The sequence below is a fragment of the Homalodisca vitripennis genome, chromosome 7 (genome assembly GCF_021130785.1).
Source record: "Homalodisca vitripennis isolate AUS2020 chromosome 7, UT_GWSS_2.1, whole genome shotgun sequence".
In the NCBI taxonomy this organism is placed as follows: Eukaryota; Metazoa; Arthropoda; class Insecta; order Hemiptera; family Cicadellidae; genus Homalodisca; species Homalodisca vitripennis.
This window is the reverse complement of record NC_060213.1, coordinates 36,676,017-36,696,283: the sequence shown is the minus strand read 5'-3', so window position 1 is coordinate 36,696,283 and position 20,267 is coordinate 36,676,017.

Below are 20,267 nucleotides of genomic sequence, written 5' to 3'. Positions count from 1 at the left end.
TACATTTATTTTGAGTTATTTTTAAGATCTGACTATTTTCGGGTATTTGACAGGCAAACAGGATTATCATGGTGTGCGTCCAGTTGTATACTTTAGTGATTATGTCTTATTATTATAAAACGGCTTGTATTATTTTTAAATAAATTCATATTGCGATTTATTTATTTTACTATTGTTTATTTAATGCTAAAGATAAAACTAAAAACTGCCTATTGCTTGAAAAGAAAGTAAACTAAAGTTTCAAAAATAATTGAAATTTTTAATTTTTATTTTAGATTACAATTAAAGCTAGAGATCTCTAGACAAAATAATTTAGAAAAACTAAATATAATTGATGAGAAAAATACTTTGAGGTTTTGCTAAACAACTGGCTTCCGATTTATAGTTTAAAGGTTTGAGATTCAAAACATTCAAAATTTCAACAACAACTTTGCCATGGAAATTAGAAACCTTTTATTCATTGTGTCAAGGGCGACCTCGGCAACTTTAATTGCGAAGTTCAGTTTTGAATAGACGCTTTTAAACCTAAACTTTGTTAATAGGAAGCAAATGACTTAGACAAGTCGATCTCAGGCCACATTTTATTCCAAGTTATTGTAGTTTGTTGGAAGCTGAAGTAAGAGATAAAACATAGCCATTAGGTAATGTTTTGGGTTTTAGAACTTAGGTGTCATTTATTTGTATTTTAGTACTGAGTGGCAAGTTGATAGGTAGATCTATTAGAGCTAGTAGCTGATATTAAATTAGGTTTTATTTATTAGTTTGAAAGAACTTTTAAACGCTATTCCGGCAGACAATAATATATTTGATAGGCTCGTAAATTATTGGTTTTAAGTGTTTAAATTATTAAGCATATGAACCGGAAAATGATAAAAGCAAATGGAGCAAAACATATCACCTTAAAATTTTAATCATTGGTTACCTATTAACGCTTAGAAAAATTTCGCTGGAGATAATATTTATACTATCATAATTTGCAACAACTTACTCAAAAAATACTTAATAGATATTGCTGAATTATATATGGTTATATAAATTTTAGTTGAAAACGGCCTCCAGAACAATAAAAACATGATAATTTAAAAACTTATATATTCTAGTGTTTGACTTTAAGAATACATGAACACATGAGTGACAGTGATATAAACATTGCTTGAGTACAATAGTGCTATATACCAAATTATTGATGATAAAAACAAAAGAATTTTAGCCAGGCAATTGTGTTAAAAGTCCCGGAGGAAGGATTACTTATTGTTCATTAATATCTCTAGAAGTTTACACTGTATATTACCTTGGACAACTATTTGGCTTCCCGATCATATGATCGTTTGCTAATTTAAAACACATTACAACAAAGTAAGTTATGCTATTTACAAAATAACTTTAGTCTCAGAATTAAGAGATGGGGCTGGAAACTATGGGGTTCCACAATTACAATGTGTAAGGTTGCAGTTATTATTTGGGTTTTATATTTTATTTTATTTATTTTAATTACTCTGTATGTAAATTTTGATAATAAATGCAATCAATCAATCAACACTTATACCACTTTAAATTCTGTTGTATACTAATGATCTATTGTGCTCTATGTGAACTGTATACTGCTTTTGATTGAGAAGTAAAATAATACGAAATATATCTAATATTATATTCATTCGACACAAGTGAGTTCAAAATAATCGTCCTTCTTTAATACGAAATTTATTAATGTATTGATTTAGTTACAATAAGTGTAATATTTCTCGATATAATAGTTTTGGAGGTAATGTTTAATACTGTAGATTTTTACTTTCAATGTATGAGTTTATTAGTTATAATTTAAATTGTATGTAACATAATTTTTGTTGGAGTATGAATCGCTTGGATAATGTAAGCGTTATCTACACTAAGATTAGGACAGGTATATACATCATCGATAAGATGATGAAACAAATATTGCAAGCTACACCGAGTTTAATATCTCGCAGCTCATCGTAATGAAACACTTTGCCAATATATTACTTGTATATTTACTTTTTACCCTTGCTTACACCTTGCTTTCTACAAAATATTTGTAAAACTGAAGGATATCTGAACTGAACTATCATTCACTTGCAGATCAATGATAGTGAGTGGTGAGAAAGTCCTACCTTTCCCAAGGTCAGATCTTGAGGACGGTTTGAGGCTAGTAATACTCGAGTCACGTGACTATCTCAGCATCACATTGTACGTTATACATACAGGTATGTCTGAGTCATCCAACAAATCTGGATAGCTAGGGCTGTACTTCCCTTGGTTCACATCTAGCTTCAGCCTGCTACATACATTACTTTCATCCTTAATTTATATGCGCCCTAAATGACTTATTTAGTTATCTCTAGATGTATATTTTGTGATAACGTTTGTTTTAGTTATATTTTAAAACACGTTGTAAGTATAACAACCGTAAAGACCTAAAGTGATATACAGGTATGTTAGTATACCGTTATCAAACTGCATTACACATTTCGTTACTGTAATAGCTGTCAAGAAACACGGTAACACGTATTGGTAATACAACAGATGTTAAGAACAATAGTAACACATAAAGTTAATCTGAAGTATATAACTCCTAGTGAGACGGGGACGCAGGTAATAACATCGCTTCCAAGAATGATTAAAAATCCAATTTTACTCCAACTCTTTACTGTATCACAAACATTATAACTGCAAAGTTTCTTATATAACAGAGTAGACTTTGTAAAACTTAGGTATATTTCAATTCCACCCATTTTCATTCATCATAAAATTTTGGATTGGAATATAAAAATGATTGCTACTGTTCCAGTATTACATACATTTACGTTTTGATAATCTGATTCACCCGTATCTGGACCATTATATATTGCTCACTAGGGAAAAAAACTGCTAATAAAAAAAAATCACATTTACCCTATAGTATGAAATTATCCTATTTATGATCCCTATGCTACTTATGCTCTAGAGAAAAGTAAAATACTTGGGCGATGCCATACTATAGCGAGAAAGCAATACATATATTATGAAATCGGAAGCTACTTTTTACTGGTTTAAGACTTATGACAAAACGCACTCATTTACATCGATTCTGTAATTTGTTATAGAGTAAGGTTTCTGTGATCATGAACCAACACTAGTATGGAGACATCGAAGGATTCTGTTCTGTCAGAACGCCTTTCGATTATAGCAGTATCATAATGAAAACTGTCTTGAATTTCCCCACTTTAATAGTATATTTTTGTATTGAAATGAATGAGTGATAGTTTATTAATATTGTATGAATCATGACCAACAGAGACAACTTCATTATTTGACTTTATTTGATAATTAATTGAAATCGGTATATGTCAATCAATAAGAGATATATAGAAATATTTTCTGAGTGTAGAATTAGCTTTATAACAGACTGAGTATTTAACCTCAAGTCAGATTTTTTTCTGAGAAACTCTTAACAGGGATGAGGCAAAAATAAGTTAAACCCGTCATTTTTTCTAACATACATACTGGGTCCAATGGCAAGTGACACCGCAGATAATTTTCCAACCAGTTTGTATTCTGGAATATTGTGTTCAAGTTAAAATATGCTCACTTACTTATCATTACATTTGTTAATACAACCTTTTCTTCTTGTGTAAGCCACTCAGATATAACCGATTAAATATAGACGATTCTCAGAATTACATCGTCTATGAACTCTTTAACAACGTAAATGTGAATGTGAAGTTATTTGATTTGAATCTATTTCACAGTGGGATAAAACGAGAATTTTAGTTCTGAGAACACTGAAATTGAGCCAATGAGATAAATGAAATGTGATTTAATCAGACATGGAAATTTACAACTCCAAAATATAAATTAATGTACTGTTTGGTATGCCTAATACAGTATCAGTTCTTTGCTGGGGCCAATTCCTAATCTAATAGATTAACTAGGAATTTATAAACGAGGTTTTTACACGTTATTATGTAGAAGGGTTCGATTAGAGGAAAGGGTGCCAATATACGGCTTAAATAAAATTATCCGTATAATATTGGAGATTAAAATATTTTTACTCTCTTAGATGAAGAAGAACGAACATTATTTTACCTGCGGAATAGAAATAATTAAAGCATGCAAACTGCTTTTGTATTGGTTTAAATGCATTTGGGATATTATGTATTGATAAGTTTTTTTGAAAGTGGTCACATATTTCATACGGATATTGGAAGAGAATACAGCAGGATCTAGTTTCGAGGAATGTTTTGAACTAACTTTGTTGTAACTGCCGCAGTGGAGATTCAGTATCACATTTGCACGAAACGTTTCATAACTTTGTTAGTTCTGATCAAAGGAAACTATATGAGTTTGTGGTTACTTAAAAATTATTATGAATGTCATAGCAACAAGTTAGTACCTTACACTGTTGTTCTGTAGAATGTAAAGAAATTACCAATATTTTTTAATATTTATTACAAATCTTAAATTTTTAATATAATTATTAAAAAAGCACAACAAAAATTAAAATTATACTGATTAAATTTTTATTATTTAAATACCTTATTTATAATCTTAAAATAAATTTACTTGAACTATTAATATTCACATTTTATTCAGAAAGGGAACTTAAGTAATTTCTTGTTTATATTTCATGTATAGCATACGATAGAATGCAAAGAATGTAAAGGATGTATTGAAAAACAAAGAGTTAAAATATTTAATCCTTTATATGTTTGTTTACAAAAAGAAACGGACAATCATAGTTTTAATTTTTTAGAATATTTAAGCTGTTATAGAAACAATGTTCAAAATTCGTTTCATACACAATAAGTACTAAATTATTGCTGGTATGATTATTTGTCTAAGCGTTTGCGGAGCCTACCACTCGAGGAGCTGAAAAATTTCATCCCTGGCTGTTTGTCTGTCACACATTCCACACGATACCTTGCAAACGAAATAACTTTAAAACTTTTCATTTTGCATGAATATTCATCTTTATATAAGCGAAACTGAGTTTGAAGACGGTACAAGTCAATTCGTGTAATTTTTCTGTGAGTTAAGACATTTTTTACATTTGCCGTATGTTTAACATGATTAAAACGACAAAATAGAACAATACATGAATATGGTAACAAGCTGATTACAATAATATAAGATTTTTTTCATGCTACGTTTTATTCATAGAATTAAAATAGTTGATAGAAAGGCCACTGCTAGTGGTGGGTGACAAGATTTAATTTCAGCGCTCTTTTGTAATATAACATTCTTCCTAGCTCACCAGAACCTATATAAACACTCTTATAAAACCCCTACTTAATAAAAATTAATAATTTAATTATGTGACAAGTTTTCTCATAAGAATTTCATCTGGCGTCTAAACATCTGAGTTTGCAACAATGCTGCTTGTACAAGTATGTATATGGCTGAGCTTCACTACACCATATCACTTAGTAGTTTTTTATTTTTTATTTTGTCTGACGGGAATGTAAAAATTTCTGCTGTAAGTTTGTCAATTTGTCAGAATAAATCTCAAGAGTTATATGAGCATACAAAATTGTTGATTCAAATTGTTGATTCAACCTCAGCGTACTCATTCCTTGAAATGAATAGTGTAATATCTCTACAATAAAGTTCCCACGTTATGGAGTTCTTAATAGAAATCATTTTGGAATATATCACAACATTCTTTGCAATATTTGCTTCAAAAGCAACTAAAATTAAACATTATAATTTAACAGTATTAAGTGTAGCAGTTATGAAAATGTATTTGGTATTTCTGCTAGTAAGTATGTCACAATAACCATTAAATATGTAAATAAACACGTATCGAGCTAATAAATTTCAGATTAAAATTTACTACTGAGTAACAATAACACAATTTGCGGTATAGATCGTTAAAAATGGACCACTGGTAGTAATATATTGTGTGTGAACAATCATACAGATATGTAATTACATATTAACTATTGGAGCGTGAGCATTGATTAGATCATACTAAACAACATATTTTGTATTATAACTGGTTGATAATCACGGATTCACATGCAATTTTGAATATAGATGGGCGTACGTAGCCTTCTTATTGAAACCTCTATGAATTAATATAATGAAGCCCTAAGATAATTTTCAAACTGTACTAATTATATACGAGTATATGGTAACTATATTTTCAGTGACCATGGTTTAGAGATTTAAAATTTTAATACACCTTTTACTGGTTCACATTTGTTTTGCAACTGTAGGGGCCTATATTTTCAGTTCTAATCTATTACATTTCTGATCCATTACTTGAGCTTGCCTGCCCAATGTCTCGACCAAGAAAATATTTAATGGTGAGAAAACATTACTTATTTTAATGGACTACCTCCGGATCAATGTCTGGTCTAAGATATCTCCAGTGCCATGCCTCAATTTGCCTTGATCCGTATAGGTATGTACTGCGTAGGTTTGAGAAGCTCTATGGCTACGGCCTTCTTTCTAAATAACGTAATAGAAAGTTTATCCTACTTTTATCTTCATGAAACCTTCCTCGGACTTCAACGTATATTTGAAAAAAGAATTATCCCAGTTTTTGCAGACGATCTTCGAGAGTAGCACTTAAAAACACATTCTGTGACTCATTTTTATTTATAATTTGATGAGAAATATATCATAAGTACATTGTAGATAGTTACATGTACATGCCTCACGTAAGTAACACTTTAAAACTGTTTTTTATAATATAGGGGAACACAAAATAATAAAATAAATAATTTAAAATAAATTTTATCCACGTTTTATAATAATGATTTAAAAATAGTATGCTAAATCTAAAATTTATAGATTTATAGATCATAGAATAAGAATATTGCGTACGGTATCCAATTCGTTTCTATAGAAACCATCTTGTCTTTTATTTATTTACAGAAAAGTTACATAAATCGTAACAAAATGGACTGGTAGTTCCAAAATTCGTAAGCTCTCGTATGCAGGACTAGGTAAAAGTAGCAAAAAGCTCTCAGGAGCTGCAAGCTCAAAGATCCAGAGATCTCTACGGGCTCAGATCTTCCTAAAGTCTGAGAACTACCGGAAATCGGATCCTTCAAGGACTGAGAGCTCTTAGCGAGAGAAAAAAAGAGATGATCTTTTTGCAAAGATAATAATAAGCTATGCAATGAATAACATTAAAAAGAGTCTTGTACATTTCTGAACATTGTGAAAATGATATGCCCAATTAGAATGAAAGCAAATGTGAAATTGAACATCATGAGTTATGGCTATCAAATTATAGATTATGTTCACTTTTTTTTTTTAAAAAAGTGGGAAATTATTTTACGTGTTTATAGAGCTATTTCTTTCTTGATATACAATAGTAATGCTATATTCTAATATTGCAAACAAATTACAGAGAGTTATTAAAAAAAACTTCAGACAGATTTTTTAGCGCAACTATGGGTAATTACCACGGGCATTAATTGATGCTGGCGAAGTTTGTCTGCACCCGCATAATTTTTAACTCATAACAATGTGTACCTAACCGCAATATGTGTCATCCATATAGAATCATTGTGTGTTTGGATACATTGACTATGAGATGAGAGAAATGTAAAATGCAGAATATAATACTAATTCAAAATCTGTGTAGCTATTAATACAATGTAGAAACAAATGAATTGATAAAAATAGAACTATTACCGAAGTAATCTATGATGGGAGTTACTCACTAGTAACTACCTTGACCTAAAACAATAAGAATAATGAATCTATAACTCTGCTATACTAAGGTTATCGCAACTGTACATTCAGATATAAATGAGAACAATACATTTTTAGAAAAGTAGATCTTTCTATAATGTGGATAGTGCGATATGACGATAGACGTCTGCATGTTCTGTTTGATAATTTGCCAACTTAATTTTTAAACTTACTCTTCTCTATTTCAAAATATTAAACCTTGGTTTTGCTTATGTACTATGAGTTATAGAATATGTGTCATATAAGCTAACTTCTTGAGAGGAAAGTCTGAAGATAAAATAAAATCAATATTATTTTACTAAAGAAAAAATAAAACTACCATAAGTAAATTAGCAATTTAAACAAATGTTTTATAAATGTTGCCTATATTATTTTTTCTAAATCTAAGAAAATAAAAATAGAAACAAAAAGGAAATAGCACTTCTTAAATAAATTAAAATACTAAAAACTAAACTGTTTCAACAAATAAATAGAGGATGCCCTTTTAAAGTTGACACATTTCCTGTTCAAACTGTCCTTAACATTATGTTGACTGAATATAGCTCTCCACAGTGACACTTAAATATTTTACAATTATACTTATTAATGTGTCCACAATTTTACACGTCGTGTGAACCGAAATACTTCGATGTTAGTATTGATATTTTCCAAGCACAATTAAGAATTCAAATGACAACTGTTGTTCTATTACGTCGTAAATAACTATCGAGTTTGGACACAATATCTAATAGTGTTCTATTTGATATTGGACTACAACTACTAAAATGTTACTTTTTACACTGAAAAGTTTGTAAATCTTTGTTTATGATTCAAAAACCTACAGCACAACAGTTTACTGCTAAAAGTGTACGTACACTTCCAATATTGTTCAATCGGCCAAGTCTGTTGGGACAAGATTCACAAAATTAATCTCGATCGAACACCAGTACTGTGGTTAATGACTCATGCAGGGGATTTCTCTGCTTGCTAATAACACGATGTTAACGAGTAATATTCATGATTAAAATTGTAATTTAAACAATTGACAAAATCACTTTTGGTTCCATTGAAAGTTTTATTGCTAAGAATGGTCGTTATATGTAATAACTGTATGCATTTTTAACTGCCAATTCACTCTGTCATAATAAAATTCAAACCCAGACTCTATAATTTTGTTTCAAACTTTCTAGCCAACAGAACGTTGCCTATGTTAAGTTCTTAGGAGTTCAGAGTAACATCAAATGGGAAAGGTACGTTGAAATGTTATGCAATAAAGTGTCTAAGGGTATTTTTATATCAATTAGGCTAAGATATATTGTAAATACAGACGCCCTCATTACTGTCTACTATGCCTACCTTCACAGGTTTATTATCTTACGGAATTATTGTAAGGAACAATGATTGTAACACAACAAATTATTAATTTTACTAAAACGTGCAATCAAGATTATAGCTAATGTTAACATGAGGACTCACTGTAAACCTTTATTTAAAAAGTATGTATTCTTACAGTACCTGCATTGTATATTTTAGATTGCCTATTGTATAGAAAACGAAATTAACATGCCATAGTTACAAATACGTATATCTGTTCATAACCATATTACTAGAAACTCAAATTCTATTACAATATATCAATGTAGATTAAACGCTAATTGTGTTTGTTTAAACAGGCATTAAACATAAAAACTCTCTTCCTTCTCATATTAAAACTTTTGAAATTAATTTTATCGGGATAAATAAACATTATTTGATTAGTATCAGCCCAAATGACATCAGTATTTATTTAGCTATAATTGGATAGTATATAGATGATTGTCTATGTTGAATTTGTTTCTGACACTGCTAGACATTGTAAAAATGTGCTGGCTATAAAGAATTTGAATTTGATTATGAGAGTTTGATGAACTAGAACATAATTTTATAGTCTTAGGTTTAACAACGATCCTGAGTAAGTTAAATAAGTATGAAATAATCAAAATGATGACATTTAATAGTTTAGTATCTTAAATTACCGGCAAAACCCCCAGATTTTTTTATCTATTTAAATTCTAAAATGTGGATTGGATAACATGACTATTGGATTATAAAAGCTGGGGTAGGCCTGTTTGAATTATTGATTAAAATGTAATGATTCCCACGTCAAATAATGGCGATTAAAACTTAAAATAAATTTATATTCTTATTATTTTCCACCAGTACAAGAAACAACACTCCATTATATAATAATAATATAATTTGGACAATACGGTTCCCAATTTATTGAAAATTTATATATATATATATATATATATATATTTATATATATATATATATATATATATATATATATATATATAAAGTAGCAGATTCATTTTCAATCAATTGGAAACCGTAGGATTTAAATTAAACAAGAAATTATTGGAGAGTATAAAAGTGCTTAGGAAGTAACCTTCCTTGCAATTAACTATATCCGGCGTTGTTGGAAAGAAGCCTACTAGCAGTTTTGCTGTTAGTTACTTACCAGTTCCAAAGGTCAGCAAGTAGCCTAATTTCGAAAGGATCCTAACCAGAAGCTAGTTGATTTTAGAGTACTGAATCTGCATTGCTTAGCTAATTCAAGGCCAGTTTTATTTTTGTTCCCTTCGTATAGCATTGTTTGTTGAAATTTTAGGGTGTGAAAGAAAAATATAGAACCACGAGACTGCGAACACAGTTGTGAAACATGATAGAACATTTTTCTGTAGGAAATATTAGAGATTGTAATAGTGATAAGTTAAGTTTTAGTCTGTATATAATGGACGAAACACATTGGCTAGAGATATTCAAGGTCGTAATAAAAAATACTCGAATTTGCAAAGTTCAACTGCAAGTTTAGTTGTAGAAGTAAAGATTATACGTACAACTTGACCTTGGTAAAAATAGAACTCTGCCATCTTGCTAGAACGTTTATAAAATACGTAAATGGTACCTGGGAGAGGCTCTTGTGGTTCCAATATCTTTAGAATATTTCCTACTAAACTTATTTGCAATAAACAAATCTAAAATTGTCTTCCCTTAAACGAAGACCTTAAATGACAAACTAAGAAATTCGTACACTTGGTACAACATTCCCTTTGACATCAGAGCTCAAAAGTTTGTAGTCCTAAGGAATCGTGGTAAATTCCAAGTGACAAGAATCTGAACTGAGGAGAAGAGCAAACCCTGTTTTTAGAGTTTTTGTGGTGAGAACCTAACAATATCAGATTTGCTAAGCACAATCAACAACTTTATAGTAAGATGAAAGTGATCAAACAAACATTGGAAAACAAGCACTTGATACACACTCCTAGCTTTCTTCAGTTAGACGAAGAATTTAAAAATAACGATTTGTCATTTCTCCAAAAAGTAATTGATAAGTTCAGAGGAAGATTGAACGAAATTGAAAATTACAAAAATAGTCAACTGATTTTTATAAATCTCTTTAATTAAAGACGAAATATCTGAACTCCATCTTGAATTATGTCATTTGCCAGCTTACATGTTTATAATAAATATACCAGAAACCTCTCGTGAATTTTTTAAATTAATTCTCAAAGACAGATGTCCAAATTGAAATATATTGGGCTAAAAATGTGATGAACGTTTGGAAGTACCTATTTAAATCAAAGCGTATTTTAATCCATAAATTTAATAAGAAAATAATTTAGAACAGAAGAAGTTCTCAGCAAGCTTAAGAATCTGGACACTACAAAGGGAGCTGGAATTGACAATATACCGCCATCTATGCTTCATCACTGCCGATCTCTCTTAGCTGAACCCCTCACAGTGTTGTTCAATGAATCACTTAACAGAGGAATCTTCCCTAGCTCTTTAAAGTTGGGCTTCATCATTCCTTTACATAAAGCAAATGATCCCAGCGACATACGGAACTACCGTCCAATCACTATTCTGCCGGCAATTGGCAAAGTTTTTGAAAGTATCGTGGTAGATAGACTGAATCATTTTCTATCCAAAATAATCCATCCTTCCCAACATGGTTTTATGAAGGGCAAGTCTACTGTCTCCAACCTCCTGCTCTTTCAAGAATATGTTTTGTCTGCTTTTCGCAAGAACTACCAAGTTGATACAGCCTACATCGATATGGCAAAAGCCTTCGACAAGGTCGACCACACAATTCTTGTGTCTAAGTTGCTGGGTTACGGAGTGGCTGAACCTCTTTTGTCATGGATTTCTAGTTATCTTCAAAAACGTTCTCTGGTCGTGAGGATTGGTTCCGCCACTTCCACTCAGTTCTCACCTTCTTCAGGAGTTCCACAAGGTTCTTTGCTGGGACCTTGCCTCTTCAATGTCTTTGTCAATGACCTACTAGACAAATTAACTGTAAAGGCCTTACAATTTGCTGACGACCTGAAGATTTTGATCGCTGTGTCTACACCAGAAGACTCTCAAGAAATTCAAAATAGCCTTTCCGGAATTGAGGATTGGTGTGTCAGGAATAACATGTCTGTAAATCCCAGTAAGTGCTCTTGTATAACTTATCACCGCATCAAATCTCCAGTCATATACGTATACTCCATTTCTGGTACATCCATTCCACGGTCCCAGTGTATAAAAGACCTAGGCGTTATATTTGCCAGCGACATGGGATTTTCTGGACATATAGACCACATCAGTAGCAAAGCAAACAAGATGCTTGGTTTCATAGCAAGATTCTCCAGAGGCATCGACAACCCTTCTGCTCTTCGCTCTCTGTATTGTTCCCTTGTGAGACTGCTTGTGGAATATGCAAGTCCCGTGTGGTCGCCTTACACTGTTGGCAATAGGACGAGACTGGAGGCTCTACAAAGGCGTTTTCTTCGCTTGATTGGTGTCCGGCTGGGTTTTGCCTATCTTGATGTGCCTGTGGAGGAACTGTCCAGCAATCTGAACTTGTCACCTCTTGCCCTGCGACGTGACGTTGCTGATGTTGTCCTTCTCTGGAAGATAGTGAATGGTCGCATGAACTGTCCAGATCTCCTAGCTGAAATCGACTTCAGAGTTCCGGCAAACACAAGATCTCGAGATCTGCTGGGTCGAAGATACCACTCAACCAACTTCGACTTCAACAGTCCTTTCGCAAGGTTTATTCGCCTGGGAAATCGGGTTGCGTCTGGGTGTGACCTGTTCTTCGATGGACTTCACCAGGTTCGCCGGCAGGCCTTCTCTCTTCTTTCTGCTGGGGTTGTACAGGCGAGGACCATCGCGCGGGGAGTGGAAGTTCTCACCAATTAAGCTACTGATTATACAGCAGTGGCCAGCTGTTCAGGAGGAAGGACACCTCACTTATCGCAGCTCAAGAGTGATTGGAAGCGCCTCTACGGAGTGTCCTGTACTGCAATTTTATGTAATAATTTATTTCCTAGCTACTTATTAATTACTCATTTTTAGCTGTTAATATTAGTTCTCATTGCTTTTATATATTTATTATATTTTATTTATTCCTGTTATTGCACTTTTATATAGTTTATTATTGTTAGTATTTATTATTATATATATATATTGTATTGTTGTTAGTATCTGATTTTTGTTAATTAATTACTGTATTTGCAGAACACATCTTGCAGTTTCATTGTTTATGTTTCAATAGTTTATATTTTTGTTTACATCTTGTTGTTTATTAATAAGCTTCATAATGTTATTGTATCGCATTCTCTCGATTTATACACTTATTCTTTTTTTGTATTTTTATTGCCTTATCGCTTGTATCAGCTATTGTGTAATTTATAGTAAAATGGTTTGTCCGTTAATAAATAAATAAATAAATAAATAAAAAACCAAAATAGAAGCAAGAATTCTGATGCCTGTTTATTTCATACGAGTTTAGCAACCACAGCACAAAAGGTGTATATTCGTTTATATACAGTAACTCCAATTATAGGGTTTTATATATATATTATATATATATATATATATATATATATATATATATATATATATTAATGTAACGAAAATATATCGTTCATACTGATAAATGATGACGCAACAGAAAATACAAAATAAAATGTGTTTAACATACGCGATCAGAAGTTATTTGCATGCAAGCAAATGATAATATAATATAACTACTCGAAACTACTTTGGAAATAAAGTTCTACTTTACCCAAAGGACTCAAACGTTAACTCACGAACATGAGCCTTGTGATTCCCCTAAGGTCACATTATATTTATTTCTCTCTATTATTATCTTCCCTAAGTACTGCAACGGTACTTTATAGTGTACCTTTGCTCTTTAATCTAAACATTTATAGCAACTCAATAATATACTTTATAGTCTAACTTTGCTATTTAATCTAAAAGTTTATAGTAACACAATCATATTTCCATCCCCCGTTACCTTATATTTATTATCGTTCCACTTAATTCACGCTCCTTTTAATACAAATTTAACCGTAAAACACTTAAGCAGACTCGTAATATCGTTCCCTTTTGGGCGAGGCACCCTTCAATGATTTACATCCAAAAGGATAGTTTGGGTCAATAATTCATCGTTTTTTTCTAAGAGGAAATCCTCCAGTCCATGTTCGGAAAAAATCCTATTTCCTTTACAATCCTTCTATCGTCAAAAATAACCTTTAAACAAAGAAATCCTCCAGCTGTGATTCTTTAATTGCGATGTATAGTTTCATTTGAACGATCTAAGGCCACAGTTTTTCTTTCAACAGCACTGAACAACAACATAATTTCCTCCATGTGGGACAAGAACCAAATTTACGTAAGCACTCCAGAAGACGTTCACTAGGAAAAGGGGGATTTTATATTATTATAAATAAATATAGTATATATACTCTGTCACGGACTCACAAGTTAATGCAAGCATATTTGGCTGAAATAATGTTTTTCATATTCATCGCTAGAAAACAGAAGAAGTGGAAAATCACTTCACGAGCAATAACGGAAATGTAAAGCAATAAATTTACGCAAATTTTTTAACCATCCCAAATAAAAATAGATAATAATACAAGTGTGACATTATTTCAAAATATATGACTTACACTTTTCCAAAGAAAATGTTTTTATTTATTTTTTATAATTATAGTTGAGAGACTGCCAACTTTTAATAAAATTGTTCTTAGAGAAATTAATTTTTTTTATCAATTTAAACATCTTACACCTTCCAACCATCTTCCATGTATATATTAGAAAATTTGAATATCATTAACACCTATAATTCGTATTTCGGCGGTTTTATAATATGCCACTACATTCTGCATTTGAAACGTCTACCACTTTTGTAGGGTAAAAAAATATATTTTAATCTTCCCTGCTATCTTAACTGGTTTGAATATTTTTGCCTTTCAAAACTAAACCTTGCTGTATCACCACTTAAAAATTAAATCATACTCAAATTTAGGGATGATTAAGGTGTGCACAGCAGACAGACTTAAATTATATTGGTAGCATAAAAATTCCATCGTTTGGATATGTTATACCAGTGTGCAAAACGTGAAATGCAATTAGTTTTACATAATTTGATTGAGTTAACAGTGCCATTTGAATGAAAGTTTTATCACAATCAGCGGTTATATTTATTTTATTCACTGAACACTTTTAAATTATCATCAGCAATCTAATAATTATATCTGTTTTCTTCTAACAAGTACTAGACTGTCAAGGCTCTATCCATCTAAGCACTTAGATAATACTGTATATTAAAATCAATTATATTTCTAAATTATTTAATCCTGCCTTTCATGTAAACATTAGGAATGTCTTCACACCATGGCAAATGCTCAGTAAACATTGCATCCAAAAAGTTCCTAGAGAGATTATGGAAGGTAGAAGGAGGTAAAATGACATGGATACCAATATGATAACTTAATTTTATCGTGGAAGTTCATACATAGCTTGGCTATGAATTTGGACTGTTCCTTTCCTATGAATGCCCTCATCCGACAGGTGAAAAGTCACCTCTTACTGAAAGTCTAATGTTTTTGTATCTGTGTTTCTGTCTGCCGGTATTGAATTCACTCTACAGTCGGAGTCATGTCTCCAAAGCTGCCTTTAATCTCCAAGGATATGCCATCGGATTCAACCCGCAAAAATACGAGTCTCTAATCACTGCATCCTGAATCTTGTGATAAAAAACACGTTATGTTTCCTTAAGGACAAATTATGTAAATTAAAACGACCTTTCTCTCTAAATCTTCATATCTGAGGAATTTATAAAAGACACAATATGTCTATGCTGTAGTTCCTCACATCAGTCCTTCCATAGTTTTAAACGCTGAAATAGGATGGTTCAACTCATATAATACTCTATCATAACAGTCGAAGAAATGTATTAGTTTTATACACTATGTTTTAATTGTGTGCCTTTTGGTGTAGAAATATCGGTCATAGTATATAATCGATATTATTTTCAAGTAGATCCTAAATAAAAGCTAAATGTCAGCAAATTTAACACAAAACAATTAAAACAAAATCTACATTTATAATTTTTTAGTGTTAGAATTTACTTGTTGCGTAATAACTCACAGCAATACTAAAACTGTACTACATTCCTTACTATACAGGTTATAAATCTTTAACTTGCCTGATCGTAATTTCCTGTCATGAACCTTTGCTACTAACACTTACATAATACATACAATTTCTATTTTTCAACTTGTTATACATACATGCGTTAATTGGGATTAATGAAGTTTTAAACTGTAATACATTATAAAATCCCCAGGGCTCCCAATCACAAATGACTCTTGGAAAATATTTAGATCACTCAAAATAAGATCTGGTTATCGTTCATCCCTCACATTTCATTTAATTCTGTTTAGGTATTGTGCTAATCTCTATATCTTGTAGTTTATAAAAATCACTCCTGCTTTTATAGCAATATGCAATTAGTTAAAACTAAAGATTTTGATGTCAAGGTTACAATCTACAAAACATTTCTAGTCTTAGTTTAAAAGCTCTGTTAAAAATATCCATTTTCCAATTCCAATTATTAGGTTTCCATAAATGATGGAACCATTCAATTTTGACTGTATGTCCATAAACTTGACAGGCTACGTAATTTACATAACTCATCATTTCGAAATTGGAAAAATAAAATTCAAATTACAATAGAATCACTTTGTATGTGACCAATCATGTGTAGCAATTATAAACACAAGTTGAAATTAACAATAATTGATACGAAGGTATAACAAACAAAATATTTGTTTCACTTTATTTTGTTTATACCTAGTACGATTTGATAATTTTCTTATAATATAATAAAATATAATAGAAAAATAATATAAACCACTAATTTAAATTATTAAAATAGTATTTGAATGGAAATACTACAAATATTTATTTAAAGAAACGCAACTGACGTTTACATAGTTTTTGTTCTATGTATAGTTTAAAACCATCATGTTTTTATAGAAAGAGTAATAAATATAAAAATATATTAAGAATGCATGACGTTTTTTAAATTGAACAGTATTTTACTTGTCTTCATGTTTAATCATCAAACGATAATATAACCTACATGTCCGTACGTAGATATAATGAAACACTGGGTCGGCTTATCTCCTATTTCACAAACAGATATCCGGAGTTGGTGAAACAAACTACGACTCAACGGTAAATCTCCCTTATCAGCTGTTCTTTAACTCGACCACATTTAGTGATACTGTGCGATAGATTTTTTTTTACCTCGACTCTGTTTTGTAAACAAAATTCAATTTGTTTGTGGGTTCTAAAAGTTGCCTGAGTATAAGCAAAAACATGCAGCTATTTGATTGATGACAAGACCTGATTATGAGTACTATTCCATTGTAGTATTATCCTTATCTCACTGCAACTTTTATTATTTAAACACTGCTATGAAACCATTTAATGACCAGTTATTAAATACTCAATGACCAAAAACGTGATTTTATCATATGGCAAGATGCCTCAATAAGGATCAAATTTAGACTTTACGTGTTTGCATAAAATTTCATTTGCACATAAGCAAAATTGTGTTCGATGGTGGTGCATGTTAAATCATGGAATTTAACTAAGCATCTTCATAGCACTTAATAAGCTGACACAATTTCCTTTTTTTATATGCCAGGAAGATGTAAAATACAACTTTTCTGCATAGTGCATCTCTATCCATCTGACTTTATAACATTTCGAGAGTACACTCAGTTATGATTTGAAATTATTCATGAAACTTAGCGACACCTGTTACGCAACATGTAGTTAGATGTACTCCTACTTTTGTTATTAAAACTTCACAAGGTAAATAATACTGTAATTTTAACAATTTGAACAAAAAAAGAAATGTTTTGGATTTCCAAAACTAATAGCTGTTGAATTGGAATCAGTGAAGAGCTTGTTGATATATGTGAACTGAATCAAAATTTATTTTTATTTTAATGTTTAATAATTACGGAATGTTCAATTGATTTATCTCAAATGCAAATTCTTATCTTTCCCAATTCGACCATACAAATGTAGACTAAAATTAGGTTATTTAAAGTATTATTTTATTAAACAAAGTTACAGTAAAATTAGGTAGACAGTTTCATTTCGTTACACCAATTATTGAAACACATAAACATTAAGAAGCAAATGTTTTTTTTCATACACCAAAGATATTGTTAACGATCTGGGAGAATAAATTGAAAACATTGATAACTAGATGCCACTGTGGGGAATTTCGTGTAAATTAATTTGCTATTTCCTCTAAAAAGTGTAATGTATTAATTTTAACACGGCAACATAATAAAAAGAAATTAAAGTATTTTTCTCAACAAGAGAATTGCTAGACCAATTCTACTATACAAATATGATATAAAACAAAGTAACTGTTGTCCAAATAGTGATAAATCAGCCAAACTGACTAATAAAATGTAATTCCTTTTTCGAGCCAAATCTCTTAACTGAATTATAAGAAATCGCCTTCAGGAATGATAATCGTCCTATTTAAAGCTATTAAACAGTTTCAGAGGTATAAGTGTAGTATAAAGTTGTCTTAATATTAAAGTAAAGAAAATTAGTAACAAAGTAAAATTGAATTTTGAATATAAATTAAATTGAAGAATTGCCAGATCAGATTAGAGTGTGAACGTTTTTGAATTTTAAAAATTGAATAAAAAGCTGAAAGAACTTTGTACATTTTTGGGAGTGGAGTGACGAATATATTACAAGTTAGAATTTAAAAGTCATCAAGAAGTTTTTATTTCAACTTTAATTCCAGTAATTATTTTTTAAAAGAAGTTTTATTTTAGTTTGAACTTTATTTATTTCAGAAGATTTTCTTTTATTTAACCTTCACAAAAGTTTTAAATTCTAAAGCTATCCCCTCGTGTAACAGTAAAACGTTACATAATAATTGCGCCAAATCTGCTAACTAGTTTTAAACTGCTAACTAGTTTTTAAAGTGCTAATTAGTTTTAAAGTGAAGAAAAACTAGAACTTTGATTTTTATTTAATTTTGTGAAGTACTGAACGTGTTCGATTTTCGTGTAAGAACACGATTGCAAAGACTTGTTGTGCACGATGTGACTTTTCGTGTATTTTCCTGTAGGTAGTACAAAGAACAGGAAGTCAGTGCTACTAGTCCGCCATCTTGATTGTTTAGAAAGTTTTGTAAACAATAAATATAACCTCAATTGACTTTGTATATTAAGTGAACTGTTATTTAAAGATTTTCATTTTTTATTTTAAGAAGTTTTGATTTTATTGTTATTTATACAACATGAGTCTGTACATGTAGAGTTAATAAATAAGAAAGAGTTAATTTATGAGTTGAGGTTTAGAGGTATTGACAGTACTGATGGTAATGTAGCCGAACTTAGGAAGACTTTAAGGTCTGTGCTAAAGTTAAAAGTCAAAGGTAATTATGCTAATTTAAAAGAAATATTGTCATTTCCAGCAGAAGTTAGTCGCATCTCTAATCAATTAGATTTATTAAATATTAAGGCAAGCGAGTATGATGAAAGTACAAGTAAAGTTGAGTTGGTGCGTTTATAATGTCAAGGTTAACTACTATTCAACCAGAATAGACAATTTGTGTAAAATTTTCAAGGTTACTCAAGAAAGTAAAATTGTTTTGGAAACTTTAATAAACAAAGTAAAAGAAGTTAAGAAACTTGTTAGTGAAGATAAGTTGACATCTGAGGATGTATAAGCAGATTGGCGCCATTATGATGTACCGTTTTACTGGCACATGTGGGGATAGCTTTGAAATTTAAAACTTTTGTTAAGGTTTAAAAAAAAAGAAAATATTCTGAAATAAATAAAGCTCAAACTAAAATAAAACCTCTTCTTAAAAATAATTACTGGAATTAAAATTAAAATAAAAACTTATTGATGACTTTTAAATTCAAATTTGTAATATTTTCGTCACTCCAAAATTGTACAAAGTTCTTACAGCTTTTTATTCAATTTTTAAAACTCAAAAAACTTTCACACTATAATTTGATCTGGCAATTCTTCACTTTAATTTATCTTCAAAAATTCTATTTTATTTTGTTACCAATTTTCTTTACTTAACTTTAAAAATTATTCTTCACTGTTAGAGAATTAAAAAATTCTTCAGTGTTAGAGATTAAAAAGAATTGCTGAAAGCATCTGTAACAACCACAAAAACTCTTTTAGTATTT